Source organism: Ranitomeya imitator, chromosome 3, assembly GCF_032444005.1.
Source record: "Ranitomeya imitator isolate aRanImi1 chromosome 3, aRanImi1.pri, whole genome shotgun sequence".
Classification (NCBI taxonomy): domain Eukaryota; kingdom Metazoa; phylum Chordata; class Amphibia; order Anura; family Dendrobatidae; genus Ranitomeya; species Ranitomeya imitator.
In genome coordinates this window covers 411,631,349-411,650,186 of record NC_091284.1, presented here as the reverse complement: position 1 = coordinate 411,650,186, position 18,838 = coordinate 411,631,349, and positions in this window count along the sequence as shown.

Genomic DNA, 18,838 nt, shown 5'->3' with positions numbered 1-18,838 from the left:
GTCTGTCTGCGGTCCATAATTGAAATTGTCCTCCACTGACCACACCACTGCTGCCTGTGTACCCCTGGAACCTATTTTAAAGTGCCTACAGCCTACTTTTCTTATGTTAGGCCTACTAAGTCTGTCTGCAGTCCCTCCTTCCAATAGTCCTCCACTGGCCAGACCAATGCTGGCTGTGTACCCCTGGAACCTATTTTAAATTGCATAGAGCATCCTTTTTTTAATTGTAGGCGTACTAACTCTGTCAGCGGTCCATAATTGAAATTGTCCTTCACTGACCAGACCAATGCTGGCCGTGTACCCCTGGAACCTAGTTGAAAGTGCATAGAGCCTACTTTTTTTCTTTATTTTATATTTATAAAGCCCAGCTGGACTACGCTGTACCACGGTACGAGCTACCCAGTCGTCACTTCTTTTGCGAGAAAAGCCATCCCAGCCCTCCACCAGCATGTAAAAGTCCGCATTGTCCATGCACTCAGGCAATCTAAGAGTAGAAAGGTGCACCTGACAACAGACGCATGGACCAGTAGGCATGTCCACGGAAGGTTACGTGTCCATTACGGCGCACTGGGTTAATGTGGTGGATGCATGGTCCACAGGGGACAGCCTACTAAGTCTGTCTGCAGTCCCTAATTCAAATTGTCCTCCGCTGACCACACCAATGCTGCCTGTGTACCCCTGTAACCTTTTTTAAACTGCATTGAGCCCAATTTTTTGTTTAAGGCCTACTACCTGTGTCTGTCTGAGCCACTCAATACAGCTGTCCTCCTCTGAAAAAAGCTGAGCGTCAATTGTCTGGTTTTCAGCCTATAGGAATTTGAAAACTGCATTGGGGCTACTATTTCGGTAGGGCCTACTAACGGTGTCTGCCGCTCCAAGGTGTTCTCCTGGTAGCCTTTCCTGAGCTTCGATCTTCAGGCTCTTGTTAAATAGTTTTTTAATCAAACTGCAGTGGGGCTAGTACTAGGGTTGGGGCCTACTACCAGTGTCTGCCGCTCCAAGGTGTTCTCCTGGTTGCCTTTCCTGAGCTTCGATCTTCAGGCTCTTGTTAAATAGTTTTTTAATCAAACTGCAGTGGGGCTAGTACTAGGGTTGGGGCCTACTACCAGTGTCTGCCGCTCCAAGGTGTTCTCCTGGTTGCCTTTCCTGAGCTTCGATCTTCAGGCTCTTGTTAAATAGTTTTTTAATCAAACTGCAGTGGGGCTAGTACTAGGGTTGGGGCCTACTACCAGTGTCTGCCGCTCCAAGGTGTTCTCCTGGTAGCCTTTCCTGAGCTTCGATCTTCAGGCTCTTGTTAAATAGTTTTTTAATCAAACTGCAGTGGGGCTAGTACTAGGGTTGGGGCCTACTACCAGTGTCTGCCGCTCCAAGGTGTTCTCCTGGTTGCCTTTCCTGAGCTTCGATCTTCAGGCTCTTGTTAAATAGTTTTTTAATCAAACTGCAGTGGGGCTAGTACTAGGGTTGGGGCCTACTACCAGTGTCTGCCGCTCCAAGGAGTTCTCCTGGTTGCCTTTCCTGAGCTTCCATCTTCAGGCTCTTGTTAAATAGTTTTTTAATCAAACTGCAGTGGGGCTAGTACTAGGGTTGGGGCCTACTACCAGTGTCTGCCACTCCAAGGTGTTCTCCTGGTAGCCTTTCCTGAGCTTCGATCTTCAGGCTCTTGTTAAATAGTTTTTTAATCAAACTGCAGTGGGGCTAGTAGTAGGGTTGGGGCCTACTACCAGTGTCTGCCGCTCCAAGGTGTTCTCCTGGTTGCCTTTCCTGAGCTTCGATCTTCAGGCTCTTGTTAAATAGTTTTTTAATCAAACTGCAGTGGGGCTAGTACTAGGGTTGGGGCCTACTACCAGTGCCTGCCGCTCCAAGGTATTCTCCTGGTTGCCTTTCCTGAGCTTTGATCTTCAGGCTCTTGTTAAATAGTTTTTTAATCAAACTGCAGTGGGGCTAGTGCTTGGGTTGGGGCCTACTACCAGCGTCTGCCGCTCCAAGGTGTTCTCCAGGTTGCCGCTCCCTAAATTCTATCTTCATGCTCTTGTTAAATTGTTTTTAATATAACACTGCATTTGGCCTACTTGTTTTGTTGGCCCTACTAACGGTGTCTGCCGCTCCTTGATGTTCTCCTCCACTGAACAAACCAGTGCCGCCTATTTACTTCTGTTACCAATTTCGAACTGCATTTAGCCTACTTACTGATTTGGGCCTACTCACTGTGTCAGCCTCTCATCACAGTTGTACTCCACTGAACAAAGCAATGCCCCCTGGTTAGTCCTGTTACCAATTTTGAACTGCATTTAGCCCACTTTATTATTTGGGCCTATATCTGTGTTTCCTCTTCATCCTGCCCATTGCCCAGCCAGTGATAGATGAGTCTGCTGGTACATTGACCCAGAACGCTACATTCCCCGTGCACGCTACACAGCCAGAATGTGACCCTGCTGAAAGTCAGGTTCCCCTTCCCGCATACCATACCACCGTACACGGGGACAAAGAGGAAGGTGCAGATGAAAGTGCAGGTTCCTGCATCAGGTGTGTGGGGGGGAATACTCTTTGGCGATGTCACTGGCACAGGGCCCCTCATAGTACGCAAAAGTGTCGCTGCCGGTGGTAGGCGCCCCCGCCGTGCAAACACACCGCCGTACTTTGAGGGGCCCTGTGCCAGTGCCAATGCCAAACAGTGGGCCCCCCCTGCTTGCTCAGGATCACTGCACTTGCAAAGTTGAAATACTTACCTCACCCTGTTCCACTGCCGTGACGTGGTCCAGATTTCCTGGGTCCACAAAATACTTGAACCAGCCCTACCCCCAACAACTTTAGCCAAATGACCCCCAATTTCCAATGCCTAACTATTATTTTAAGGGAAATTAAGATTGACAAGCTTCATTAAGAATAATGGATGTTTTTGCCATTAAAATGGGCACTCTAGGTGTTTTCCTGGCCCCCACTCACTGCCGACTATGCTGCCCCATTGACTTGCATTGGGTTTCGTGTTTCGGTCGATCCCGATTTTACAGCATAATCAGCCGATTTCACTCGACCCGACTTTTGAGATAGTCGGGTTTTGCGAAACCCAACTCGACTCTAAAAAAGTCAAGGTCGCTCAACCCTAGTCACGGGTACTCCCTCGTGCCAAGCCTGGTTCCAGCACCGTCAGCTGGTTCCGGGTAGTGTGAAGGTCCCTTACACGCCTATACGTTGTCCCGTCGTGTTGCGGTCGGGTTAGCCAACTCCATGGTGCCTCCAGTTTAGGAGCTTCCTATGTGGGCTGCGGGAATTGGCAATCAAGGCTGGTTCTGTAGTGCCAGTAGGCCAAGCTCCCCCTGTAGGACTGTTGGTGTTTGGTAACTGCGGCAGCCTCGTGGCCTAGCTGTTCTCTCCTCTCCTGTGGACCTTCTGGTCCACATCCTGGTTCCAGCAGCGTCAGCTGGTTCTGGGCAGAGCCATTGTCTTAGGTGCCTCCTTCTGGGTATCCGAGTTCCGCCAACGCCAGGCGGTCCTTGGTAGTGCTTTTAAGCGCGGGTACCTCCAGCTTAGTAACCGTGTTCCAGCACCGTCAGCTGGTCCTCGGTGCCATTGGCTCTTGCACACTTGGGCAATGCATCCGGGTTCCAGTACCGTCAGCTGGTTCTCGGCAGTGTCTTTGTCACGGGTACTCCCTCGTGCCCAGCCTGGTTCCAGCACCGTCAGCTGGTTCCGGGTAGTGTCAAGGTCACTTACACGCCTATACGTTGTCCTGTCGTGTTGTGGTCGGGTTAGCCAACTCCATGGTGCCTCCAGTTTAGGAGCTTCCTATGTGGGCTGCGGGAATTGGCAATCAAGGCTTGTTCTGTAGTGCCAGTAGGCCAAGCTGCCCCTGTAGGACTGTTGGTGTTCGGTAACTGCGGCAGCCTTGCGGCCTAGCTGTTCTCTCCTCTCCTGTGGACCTTCTGGTCCACATCCTGGTTCCAGCAGCGTCAGCTGGTTCCGGGCAGAGCCTTTGGCTTAGGTGCCTCCTTCTGGGTATCCGAGTTCCGCCAACGCCAGGCGGTCCTTGGTAGTGCTTTTAAGCGCGGGTACCTCCAGCTTAGTAACCGTGTTCCAGCACTGTCAGCGGGTCCTCGGTGCCATTGGCTCTTGCACACTTGGGCAGCGCATCTGGGTTCCAGTACCGTCAGCTAGTTCTTGGCAGTGTTTTTGCCACGGGTACTCCCTCGTGCCCAGCCTGGTTCCAGCACCGTCACCTGTTTCCGGGTAGTGTCAAGGTCACTTACACGCCTATACGTTGCCCCGTCGTGTTGCGGTCGGGTTAGCCAACTCCATGGTGCCTCCAGTTTAGGAGCTTCCTATGTCGGCTGCGGGAATTGGCAATCAAGGCTGGTTCTGTAGTGCCAGTAGGCCAAGCTCCCCCTGTAGGACTGTTGGTGTTCGGTAACTGCGGCAGCCTCGTGGCCTAGCTGTTCTCTCCTCTCCTGTGGACCTTCTGGTCCACATCCTGGTTCCAGCACCGTCAGCTGGTTCCGGGCAGAGCCTTTGGCTTAGGTACCTCCTTTTGGGTATCCGAGTTCCGCCAACGTCAGGCGGTCCTTGGTAGTGCTTTTTAGCGCGGGTACCTCCTGCTTAGTAACCGGGTTCCAGCACCGTCAGCTGGTCCTCGGTCGTGCCATTGGCTCTTGCACAGTTGGCCAACGCATCCGGGTTCCAGTACCGTCAGCTGGTTCTCGGCAGTGTCTTTTGCTCTTGTACCTTCTGCTCCCCATCCTGGTTCCAGTACTGTCAGCTGGTTCCGGGTAGAGCCTTTGGCTTAGGTGCCTCCTTCTGGGTATCCGAGTTCCACCAACGTCAGGTGGTCCTTGGTAGTGCTTTCAGGCACGGGTACCTCCTGCTTAGTAACCGTGTTCCAGTAACGTCAGCTGGTCCTCGGTAGTTCCATTGGCTCTTGGACCTTCGGCTACCCATCCGGGTTCCAGTACCGTCAGCTGGTTCTCGGCAGTGTCTTTTGCTCTTGTACCTTCTGCTCCCCATCCTGGTACCAGTAACGTCAGCTGGTTCCGGGCAGAGCCTTTGGCTTAGGTGCCTCCTTCTGGGTATCTGAGTTCCGCCAACGTTAGGTGGTCCTTGGTAGTGCTTTTTAGCACGGGTACCTCCTGCTTAGTAACCGGGTTCCAGTAACGTCAGTTGGTCCTCGGTAGTTCCATTGGCTCTTGGACCTTAGGGTAGCCATCCGAGTTCCAGTTCCATCAGCTGGTTCTCGGCATTTTCTCAGCCTTCTTGTACCTTCTGCTACATTTCCAAGTTCAAGACCCTAAAGACGACGACCCGGAAGACCACCCCTAAGATGGCGATGACACCAGAGACGACAACCACTGAGATGACGACGACCCTGGAGACGACGACCCTGGAGACGACGACCCTGAAGACCACCCCGATGACGACGACGACGACGACAACGACGACAGCGGAGACGACGACGGTGGAGACGACGACCCTGGAGACGACTACCCTGGAGACGACGACATGGAAGACCGAGAAGCAGAAGAACAAGAGGCTGCAGAACAAAGAGCAGAAGAACATTAAGCATAACACTTAATATCAGAGCAAAAGATATTATCTAAATTATATGCAGAAGAAGACTAAGCAGTGTATGGGAGTGAGTCCGTTCCTCCTCGTGGTGCCCCTGGATAAAGCCTGATGCTGCAGGCCAAACTGAACGCGGACAAATGTAACTCTTTTGTGACAGGCAGAACGGAAGGTGTAATCTTCAAACTTTTATAGATAACAACTATGGGAATGCCTGTCACAAATAAGAATATGATGAAGAATTAGAATAGGAAGAATGATAATAGTTGAATAAAATGAATATGAAGAATGTAACAAAAAAAAAATAGGTAGAAGATGAAGAAGAAGATGAATAAGGTGAAGAAGAAGTTGATGTCAAAGATGCTGATGATGATGAAGATGAAAGTGTGGGAAAAGTAAAAAAAGGTGAAGGGCGTGGAATAGTGAAACATCAATATCTGACAAAATCTAAAAAATCTTAACATAGTCAATAACTTTGTAACTCCGAACGTCTTAAAAAAAATAAAATTCCTGCTATTCTATTTGATTGCGCTAAACCTCTATGCCTTTAATGTCTCCGCCACCTCCCCAAATACATCCTGCATTATTCTTAGTTGTTTTCCTTCATGTAGAATCAACCTACAAGGAAAGAAAGGGTTTATTTTAATTCCGATATTTTGCTCCCATTTACTTGCATTGGGATCGGGTATCGGTATCGGCGATATCCGATATTTTTTGAATATCGGCCGATCCAATCCGATACCGATACTTTCCGATATCGGAAGGTATCGCTCAACATTATTCAATAATAATATCGCCCTTATCTACAATTCATGTAGGGTGACGTGTGGGAGCAGGTATAGCATATGACAGACATCTAGTCAGGTATTATTGCCGTACAAATTCTAAACCTTCCTGATACTGCTTTTTTTTCCATGAACTCATTGACTGATTCATGTTTTTTACGGTGTTCTGTACTTAGAAATTCATCAAAGCTGACAAAACTAACAGATTTATTGTGCTCATTCACAGTTTCTCTGTAGCATCTGTATGTAAGAGGTAGTGGTGAGACACTTTACAAACCCTTGGCACTACACTGCAACCCAAAATCCCTTGAGAATCTTCACATTTCATGATGCCTTTCACACTGTCAATGAACTCAGGGCCTCAGGCAGCAGAACAACACCTAAATTTCTTTGACCCTCCACCGTATTTGACTGTATCTACTGTGTTCTTTTATTTTTCAGGTCTCATTCCATTTCCAGTAAACAGTAGAATGTTGTGTTTTACCAAAAAACTCTATCTTGGGATCATCTGTCCACAAGACAACTGCTTGCCCTCCAAAAATAGTGGAGGCCGCCTGTAGGTCCTTCAAGTTTGAATTATTACACTATTAATATGAAAAATACAATTTTCCCACCTCAGATGGATAACCTATATATTAGAGTAGCAATATACGGAAGTTAGCCCTCCAAAAATGATCAGTGAAGGCTGGCTGCTAGCACTCTAAAATTAGAGTAAGTGCCGCCTGATGTCCCTCTGACAATAGTGAGGGCCACCCAGAGGTTTTCTGGCACCCGGAGGAAGAATAAATCTCCTCCCACAGAATAAATCACCCCCCCCCCACAGAATAAATCTTCCCCCAAAGAATAAATCCTCCTCACAGAATAAATCTCTCACAGAATAAATCACCCCCACAAAATAAATAGCCCCCACAGAATAAATCACCCGGTAGAATAAAGCCTCCTCATAGAATAAATCACCCCATAGAATAAATAATCCCCCATAGAATAAATCATCCCCTATATAATAAATGCTCCTCAAAAAATAAATCTACCCCCACAGAATAAATCACCCCGAAGAATAAATCCTCCTCATAGAATAAATCACCCCATAGAATAAATAATCCCCCATAGAATAAATCATCCCCCATATAATAAATGCTCCTCAAAAAATAAATCCACAGAATAAATCACCCCAAAGAATAAATCCTCCTCATAGAATAAATCACCTCATAGAATAAATAATCCCCCAAAGAATAAATCATCCCCTATATAATAAATGCTCCTCAAAAAAGAAATCTACCCCCACAGAATAAATCACCCCCATAGAACAAATCCTACTCAAGAATAAATCTTCCCCCACTGAATAAATCCTCCTCACAGGAATAAATCCCCCCCACAGAATAAATCACTGCCCATAGAATAAATCTCCCCCACAGAAGAAATCACCCCATAGAATAAATCTCCTCCCACAGAATAAATCACCTCATAGAATAAATCCTCCTCAAGAATAAATCTTCTCCCACAAAATAAATCATCCTCACAAAATAAATCCCGCTCACAGAATAAATCACTGCCCATAGAATAAATCTCCCTCCACAGAATTAATCACCCCATAGAATAAATCTTCTCCCACAGAATAAATCCCCCCCACAGAATAAATTACCCCCATAGAATAAATCGTCCCCCACAGAATAAATCCTCCTCAAGAATAAATCTTCCCCCAAAGAATAAATACTTACCACAGAATAAATCCCCCCACAGAATAAATCATCACACACAGAATAAATCTGTCACATAATAATTTTCCCCAGAGTAATTCCTACTCACTGAATAAATCCCCTCCAGAGTTACATTTGATCTTTGGTGTCTTCATCTCCAGTGTGGAACACTTACTACCAATGCTCTTCACACTTCTGGGCACCAGAGAGTGACGCCAGCAGTGTGATCACATGACCTGATCATGCTGCTGGCGTCGCTCTGACCCGTCGGTCATAGCCTCAATTGTACTCGCATCTGTCAGACGTGAGTACAATTGATCACTGGGAGCTGGCGTGCTGCAGCTTCTCTGTAGCGACTGTCAGCTGAACTGCCAACTCCCAGTCTGGGGGGGGAGGGGGGGCGGCAGAGAGCAGCCGCCGGGGGGAGATACTTCAGACTGCTGCATTAGGCGGTCCGGCTGCGCCCTCCTGATGGCTGCACCTGGGGCACATGTCTCGGCCGCAACCCCCCCCCCCCCCCAGCTACGGCTATGGGGCCATCTGCTGGCCCTCTAAGGCCGGCTTCACACTGGCGTACTGCATTGGATGCAAGATCATCAAATGCGATATGCTAATGACACTCGGCTCCTTCTCGCAGTGTCATGCGTCTGTGCTCCGATTCTCTCGGACAGAGCGGATCAGAGCACAGCTACGGAGGAGGCGGAGAAATGAATTTCTCCATCTCCTCCATTGCTGGGGTCTGCTTATAACGCACATCATTCGGATGAAATCCAAGTGGTGTGCGCTGTCTCACTCCCATGCTGCGATTGTCTCGGACCGAGAAAAACGGCTGACAAAAAGTCGGCTGCTGGGAGCTGCCCCATAGCTTAACATTGGTCCGAGTGCAATGTGGTTTTTTATCACATTGCACTCGGCCGTTTAAAACACCAGTGTGACGCCGGCCTAACAATAGTAAAGGCCGCGTGTTGGCCTCTACAAACAGTGACAACAGCCTAATGGCCCTAAAAAATTGTGATGCTAAACTTACATTTCCTGGTGAATGTTTTTTTCACCATTGAAACAATGCAAATATGCAAAAACACTGCGTGTGAACATAGCGCAAGGATGTGGAGAAGCATTTTTTTGTCTTATTTATTTTGCCTTGTATACAAGTCATTATTTTGGAAAGAATGTTTCTTAACATTTTTTCAAGTCAAATCCATTTTAACTGCAGTTTTGTATGTTTTGTATTGTCAGAAAGTGGCGTAATACTCTGACAACATTGTTCCCAGCAGCAACCTGGAATTCAGAAATGCTTCCAGAGGTTTTCCGTATGCCGTTCCCATGCAATTTCAGTGCTTTTTGCCATAGCTTTCAGCAATTTTTAGACCCTCTCAAGACCTCCGGGGGATTACCGGAAAAATGCTCAAGTTTCCCATTGACTTCCATTATACTCGTTACTCGGGTCGAGCATTAAGAGTATGTGCACATGTCCAGATTTTTAGCGTTTTTTTGCGGAATTTCGCCATAAAAACGCTATAAATGCGCTAAAAAACGCAAACATTATGCATCCTATCATTTACAATGCATTCCGCATTTTTTGTGCATATGTTTGCGTTTTTTCCCGTAAAAAAAGCGCATACCGCAAAAAATCCAGACATGTTCATTATTTTTGCGGATTTTTTGTGGATTTCCTGTCAAAATCGACATTCCGGAAAAAAATGCAAAAAATCCGCTAAAAATCCGTGCAAAAAAACGCGCAAATTCCGCGCTAAAAAAGCACGCGGATTTCTGGCAGAATTCTCCGGATTTTGTCAGGAAAAAATCCTGATGTGTGCACATACCCTAAGAGTACAGGGGTTGATTTCTCAGGTGTTAGATGTAGAGATTCCTCTGGATCCTGTGACTTTTTTGCTTAATGTTCCCCCCATGCCCATGACAAAGGGCCCTGCCAGGCTGCTCCTCCATATCCTAACATCGGCGAAGTGTCTCTTAGCCTCGTACTGGAAGAAAAGATCAGCTCCCTCCATGAAAAAACTCTGGATGAAGATTAAAGAAATGAGACGTATGGAGAATCTTTCGGCCTGTATTAATAATCAACTTGATTTGTTCCATCGCATCTGGGCTCCATGGGATGACTATGTGACTAAGCTAACCAACTGATGTTATGTGCCTTTTTTCTTTCTTTCTGTGCCTTTTCCCCTACCTGACTTTTTCCCTATCCCTTCCCTGTACCCCACCTACTCTTAAATGATGCATTAGTTGTTTGCCCTAAGTTTAGTAGGAGCAGCAGTGCTGCGCACTGTGCCACTGGAAGAAACATCTAGAGGCCGGCGTCACACTCGGCGTAAGACAATACGGGCCGTATATTACGGCCGTAATACGCAGAAAAGTCCCCAAAATAGTGGTCCGTAGCTCCTCCGTAGGCAGGGTGTGTCAGCGTATTTTGCGCATGGCATCCTCCGTATGTAATCCGTATGGCATCCATACTGCGTGTTTTTCTCGCAGGCTTGCAAAACCAACATACGGCTATACAAGGGATCCATGTGTAAAAAAAAACATAAAAACATATATACTGTCTATATATATATATATATATATATATGTCAGTAGACACATATATGTGTTATGATCCGGTGACCTTGGAGCAGCATGAAAACTTTCACTGGAGTAGGTGGTAACTGTACTGACCGCAAATCCTGATCTTAACACCGCAACTAGAAGTAACCGTGGGGTGTGCCTAACAAACCCTAGACACCTCGTCACAGCCGGAGGACTAAATACCCCTATAGATGGAAATAGGAATTCTACCTTGCCTCAGAGCAGAACCCCAAAGGATAGGCAGCCCCCCACAAATATTGTCTGTGAGTAGGAGAGGGAAGACACACACAGGCAGAAAACAGGATTTAGCACAAGAGCACAAGAGACCACTTTAGCTAAATTAGGAAAGGATAGGACAGAGTATTGTGCAGTCAGTATTAAAACCCTTCCAAAAATATCCACAGGAGATTATACAAAAATTCCTCCATCTAACTAAAGACATGGAACGTATATCTGCAACTCCAGAGAATCCTACACTCAGAGCAGGAATACAATCAAAAAACAAGCACACAGCATGTGTGCCATAGAAAAAGAAACAGACACTTATCTTTGCTGAATTGGCAGCTAAGCAGGAGAAGCCAGACAGAGGTCCAACACCTCTCAAGAAACATTGACAACTGGCAAGGACTAATGAGTCCTGCAAACCTAAATACCCCAGTCAGAATTGCAATCAGCAGATACACCTGTCCAGGACTGCAGCCCAGGGACAACTGCATTACCACCTACAACCACCGGAGGGAGCCCAAAAGCAGAATTCACAACATATATGTATATATATTAATATTTCATACAGCGCCAGATAGCTTTAAAGCCGGTAATTCAATTGCCGGCTTTTGCTATCTCCTTCCTAAACCCGACATGATATGAGACATGGTTTACATACAGTAAACCATCTCATATCCCCATTTTTTTTGCATATTCCACACTACTAATGTTAGTAGTGTGTATATGCAAAATTTGGTCGTTCTAGCTATTAAATTAAAGGGTCAAATGGTGGAAAAAATTGGCGTGGGCTCCCGCTCAATTTTTTCCGCCAGAGTAGTAAAGCCAGTAACTGAGGGCAGATATTAATAGCCTGGAGAGGGTCCATGGTTATTGGCCCCCCCTGGCTAAAAACATCTGCCCCCAGCCACCCCTGAAAAGGCACATCTGGAAGATGCGCCTATTCTGGCACTTGGTCACTCTCTTCCCATTCCCGTGTAGCGGTGGGATAGGGGGCAATGAAGGGTTAATGCCACCTTGCTATTGTAAGGTGACATTAAGCCAAATTAATAATGGAGAGGCGTCAATTATGACACCTATCCATTATTAATCCAATAGTAGTAAAGGGTTAAAAAAACCACAAACACATTATTAAAAAGTATTTTAATGAAATAAACACAAAGGTTGTTGTAATATTTTATTCTACGCTCAATCCATCTGAAGACCCTCGCTCTGTAACAAAGAAAAAATAATAAACCAACAATATACATACCTTCCGAAGATCTGTAACGTCCCACGATGTAAATCCATCTGAAGGAGTTAAAATATTTTACAGCCAGGAGCTCTGCTAATGCAGCGGTGCTCGTGGCTGCAAAACCCTGGGGAATGAAGGTAAAGTGGGTCAATGACCTATATTTACCTTCATTTGCGGTGAGGCGCCCTCTGCCGGTTGTCCTTCGAGCGTGGGAACTTTCCTAGAAAGCTCCCAGGCTCGAGTTCATATGAGGACTCACCGCAAAAAATAAGCCCTCACATGGCCAAATTGATGGAAAAATAAAAAAGTTATGGCTCTGGGAAGGAGGGGAGTGAAAAACGAACACGGAAAAACGAAAAATCCCAAGGTCATGAAGGTTAAAATAACATCATAAACATAAGTATAGTTGTAGCAAAATTAAGCAAAACAATGCAAAACATTTTGGCCGGCGTCACACTAGCGAGTTTTACGGACGTATGAGCGCATAAAATTCGTCCGTAAAACACGCATTACACACGGCCCAATTATTCTCTATGCCCCTGCTCCTATCTGCTGTAGTTTACTGATCTGTATTATACGGCTTTCTATGGCCGTAGAAAATCGCAGCATACTGCGTTTGTCACCGTATTGCGCAAAAAAAATCGCCAATGAAAGTCTATGGAAGCCAGAAAAATACGGATTACACACGGACCAGCAGTGTGACTTACGAGAAATACGCAGCGGTGTTAGAGAGAAAAGCCGGTAATTCAGTGCGGTGTACAGTAAAATCACACTGACAGCTTACAGTAGAATAGGTAGAATAAATGTGTACACATAGAATAGGTATATATATGTCAGTGAGACACATATATGTATATATATTATTATTTCATACAGCGCGAGATAGCTTTTATGCCGGTAATTCAATTGCTGGCTTTTTCTATCTCCTTTCTATCTCCTTCCTAAACCCGACATGATATGAGACATGGTTTACATACAGTTGTACTTTTGAACGACATCATTGGTTTTAGCATGTCGTGTACTAGAAAACGGGAAAAAAATTCCAAGTGCGGTGAAATTGCAAAAAAAGTGCAATCCCACACTTGTTTTTTGTTTGGCTTTTTTGCTAGGTTCACTAAATGCTAAAACTGACCTGACATTATGATTCTCCAGGTCAGTACGAGTTTAAAGACACCTAACATGACTAGGTTATTTTTTATCTAAGTGGTGAAAAAAAATTCCAAACTTTGCTAAAAAAAAAAAAAAATTGCGCCATTTTCCGATACTCGTAGCGTCTCCATTTTTCGTGATCTGGGGTCAGTTGAGGGCTTATTTTTTGCGAGCTGAGATGACGTTTTTAATGATAGCATATTGATGCAGATACGTTCTTTTGATTGCCCGTTATTGCATTTTAATGCAATGTCGCGGCGACCTAAAAAACATAATTCTGGCGTTTCCAATTTTTTTCTCGCTACGCTGTTTAGCGATCAGGTTAATGCTTTTTTTAATTGATAGATCGGGCGATTCTGAGCGCGGCGATACCAAATATGTGTAGATTTGATTTTTTTTTATTGATTTATTTTGATTTGGGCGAAAGGGGGGTGATTTAAACTTTTATATTTTTTTTATTTTTTTCACATTTTTTTTACTTTTTTGTTTTACTTTTGCTATGCTTTAATAGCCTCCATGGGAGGCTAGAAGCAGGCACAGCACAATCGCCTCTGCTACATAGCAGCGATCTGCTGTTCGCTGCTATGTAGCAGAATTGCAGGTGTGTTGTGAGCGCCGACCACAGGGTGGCGCTCACAGCTAGCGGCGATCAGTAACCATAGAGGTCTCAAGGACCTCTATGGTTACAATGGAGACGCATCACCGACCTCCGATCATGTGACGGGGGTCGGCGATGACGTCATTTCCGGCCACCCGGCCGGAAGCGGTAGTTAAATGCCGCTGTCTGCGTTTTAAAGCGGCATTTAACTAGTTAATAGGCGCGGGCAGATCGCGATTCTGCTCGCGCCTATTACGGGCACATGTCAGCTGTTCAAAACAGCTGACATGTCCCGGCTTTGATGCGGGCTCACCGCGGAGCCCTGCATCAAAGCAGGGGATCTGACCTCGGACGTACTATCCCGTCTGAGGTCAGAAAGGGGTTAATGAGTAAAAGGAAAATTTTTCAAAAATAAACAGTTTAAAAAAAAAAAAAGACTTGCTCAACTCAAATATCGAGTACCCGAGCATTTTAGTGCTCGCTCATCACTAGTACCAAGCACGCGAGCATTTTAGTGCTCGCTCATCAGTACTGCAGACTTTTTGCTTGCAGTACAATTGTCATCCACAAGGTGGCAAGCAAGGCATCTATATTTTGTCCTTCACTTTCCAAGCTGTAGATGTTACAAGGTCTATAACAAAAAAAATGTTGAATAAATTACAGCTTATGCACTCAGCAGAGAGATGGACATTTAATAGCAGTGTAGGGCCTTAGTTCAGAACTGAATAGTCTCCAATGACTGCACTACAGTCCCTCTATAGGACTATATATATTGAAACACTGAAATGGCAACACCTAGAAGGAAAAGTCAGTGAAGGATCAATAGATATGTTAATAGTATGCAAATGATGAAAAAATGGAAACAATTTTTAAAACATCTCAATTTATTCAGTATCGAGTATGAGTATCAGAAATGCACACACACATCTTGAAATGTTATTAGTGAAGTTATGAATAGCGGTATGAGGAAAGTTCTGCCACACTGAATGTACGAGTAATTGGGCACGCAAATCATCAGGATCCACTACTTTGAAATTGCCGAAAGATGACTTCCTAATTGAGCATGTTTGGAGACAAGAAAATGCTGCAGGCCATGGTAGCAAATTTAGGCCATGCAGACAGCTTACTGCATGAACAATGTGCAGCCTGGTATTGTGTTGAAAATGGTTCCAGGTTTTGAGAAGTAACCGTACCACTGGTTTTACAACCAAATCAATATAAGGCCGGTTTCTCACTTCCTGATATTTCCAGTACGGAAAAACCGATACCAGAGATATCAGTGTCCGTGTGTATAATGCATGCGGCACACGTGTGGCAACCGTGTGCCGCCCGTGTGCCGCATCAGTACTACACTGACGGCCGCCAGGGAAGGAGCTCTACAGTACATGCTGTTCCCCTGTGTGTGGTGCTGAAGCCAGCTGTCATCCCTTCGTGGGGTCCCTCTATGTTTTTAAAACCAACCCGGCAAAACTCACATGTGCGGGCTGCTATTCTCAGGCTGGTAAGGGGCCATGGATATGGGCCCCCAGCCCAAAAACAGCAGCCCACAGCTGCCCAGAAAAGGCACAGCTATTACATGCTCCAATTCTGGAGCTTTGCCCAATTCTTCCCACTTGCCCTGTAGCAGTGGCACTTGGGTTAATGAGGGATTAATGTCACCTTCCTATTGTAAGGTGACATTAAGCCGTCTTAGTAATGGAAAAGTGTCAATAAGACACCTCTCCATTACTAATCCTATACTTGTTACACTTGGGCAGCACCGTGGCGTAGTGGTTAGCACAGCAGCCTTGCAGCACTGGAGTCCTGGGTTCAAACCCCACCCAGAACAACATCTGCAAAGAGTTTGTATGTTCTCTCCGTGTTTGCGTGGGTTACCTCCGAGTACTCCGGTTTCCTCCCACATTCCAAAGACATACTGATAGGGAATTTAGATTGTGAGCCCCAATGGGGACAGCGATGATAATGTGTGCAACCTGTAAAGCGCTGCGGAATATGTTAGCGCTATAGAAAAATAAAGATTATTATTATTTATTATTAAAACACCACACAGTAAGAATAACTTACGTAATATATTGCCCAGCCACGTAGTATATTCCCCAGCCACATAGTATATTGCCCAACCACGTAATATATTGCCCAGCCACGTAATATATTGCCCAGCCACGTAGTATATTCCCCAGCCACATAGTATATTGTCCAACCACGTAATATATTGCCCAGCCACATAGTATATTCCCCAGCCATGTAATATATTGCCCAGCCATCTAGTATATTGCCCAGCCACGTAGTATATTCCCCAGCCACGTAGTATATTGCCCAACCACGTAATATATTGCCCAGTCACGTAGTATATTGCCCAACCACGTAATATATTGCCCAGCCACATAGTATATTCCCCAGCCACGTAATATATTGCCCAGCCATGTGGTATATTGCCCAGCCACGTAATATATTGCCCAGCCATCTAGTATATTGCCCAGCCACATAGTATATTCCCCAGCAACGCAATATATTGCCCAGCCATGTAGTATATTGCCCAGCCACGTAATATATTGCCCAGCCATCTAGTATATTGCCCAGCCACGTAGTATATTCCCCAGCCACGTAGTATATTGCCCAACACATAATATATTGCCCAGCCACGTAATATATTGCCCAGCCACGTAATATATTGCCAAGTCACGTAGTATATTGCCCAACCACGTAATATATTGCCCAGCCACATAGTATATTCCCCAGCCACGTAATATATTGCCCAGCCACGTATTAGAATATTCCCCAGCCACGTAATATATTGCCCAGCCATCTAGTATATTGCCCAGCCACGTAGTATAATCCCCAGCCACGTAGTATATTGCCCAGCCATGTAGTATATTGCCCAGTCACGTAATATATTGCCCAGTCACGTAATATATTGCCCAGCCACGTAGTATATTGCCCAGTCACGTAGTATATTAATGAAATAAAGACACCTAGTTTTAGACCATATTTTATTTATCTGGTAATCCAAGGGTTATAAAAAAAAAAAAATTGGTTTACAATGGAACAGGTGCAAGTGCACCTGTCCCGTTGTAAACATAACTGCAGATGACATATATCATCTCTGCGCAGCCTCACCGGCTGAACGGAGATGAACTGATAGCATGGGAAAATTTTCCCACGCTCCAGAGTTCACCTCCGGTCAGCCGGGGAGTCCGCGCAGCTGCAGTGACTACCGAACTAGTTCCCCCGAACAGCGCGAGCTGCGTTCGGGAGAACTCGGTATACAGTGAACGGGATCGCTTTACGATCCCGTTCATTGTATCGGCGGCCGCGGTTTAGAGCAGCCGCATGTTATGTGGCTGCTCTAAACTGTAGATCATCGTGGGACACTCGTTTAATTGGATGCTGCGGAGGGTAGGTATACGTTGTTGTTTGTTTTTTTACTTTTTTCTGACGAGGGAGTCATTGAATTGGGCGTTTAGGTGAGTATGGGTTTGTTTTTTTATTTTTATTTTAGGTGGCGATCGCCGGGGACAGGTGTATATAATTGTTTTTACACAGGTAACCACTGGCCACCAATGAAAAGGAAAAATAAGTAAAAGTAGTACATTTTATTATTTTTTTTTCCACTGGCCGCCAATGAAAATGAATAATAATTTATATATCATTTCCACTGACCACCAATGAAAATGAATAATAATTTATATATCATTTCCACTGACCACCAATGGAAATAAATAATAATTTATATATCATTTCCACTGACCACCAATGAAAATGAATAATAATTTATATATCATTTCCACTGACCACCAATGAAAATGAATAATAATTTATATATCATTTCCACTGACCACCAATGAAAATGAATAATAATTTATATATCATTTCCACTGACCACCAATGTAAATTAAGGGACTATAGGGTATATTTAAGTAAATTACACTGGCCACCAATGTTAATTATTATACACTGGCCACCAATGCTAATTTAGTTTAGGGGTGAATAATTGTATTGTTTAGGGGGAATGGGCCAGTAACCACTGGTCACCAATGACCGTTATTTTAGGGGACATTTGGTGGGGGAAATTATTGGGACATTTTATTTTATTTAGGGGGAGGGGGCTACAATAAAATTAAATAAAGTACATAACAGCAGGGACAGTTCAATGGGAAATACTGCTCCCATCGAGCTGAGCCTGCTGCAACGACTTGGAGGGAACAGACATAGGCCGATGAGACTAGTCTCATCGGCCGATGTCCGAACACACGCACACACATATATACACAGACACACATATATACACAGACACACACATATATACAGATATATACACATATACATACACACACACACACACTTACCACACTTATCATCTGCAGCACATCCAGCCTCATCCGATCATACCCCTCCATGTCGGCAGCCATAAAACAGGAAGACGGGAATGGTGTGTGAGTTTCCTCTTCCTGGATTATGGGATGCGCATGAATGGCATGATGGGATAGGCATGGGATGGACATTGTGTCACTTCCTGTAGTTTTTCCGGAAATAAACGCTAGAAATCCGCAAATTTTTATATGTTAGCCGATTTCTAGCGTTTCAATGCAAGTCTATGGATGCGGGAAATCAGCGATTCCGCAAAAATAATGAGCATGTTGTTTTTTTTCCCGCGATTCGTTTTTTTCGCGGAAAAAAACGCTACATTTGCATAATTTTTGCGGAATCCATACAAACGATTGGGAACCATATGTTAGCATTTTTTTCACATTTTTATCGCGGTTTTATTGCGGAAAAAACGCAAAAAAAAACGCAAAAAAAACCTGACGTGTGCACATACCCTAAAGACTTTTAATGAAATAAAACAATAAACACAGTTTTGCCATCTTTATTAGTCTGCCAATCCAAGCGAAGCCCTAGATCTCCTGTAAAAAAATTAAAAATAAAAAAACAACAATTTATCTATATACCTATGGGCAGCACAGTGGCGCAGTGGTTAGCACAGCAGCCTTGCAGCGCTGCTGGGTTCAAACCCCACCAAGGA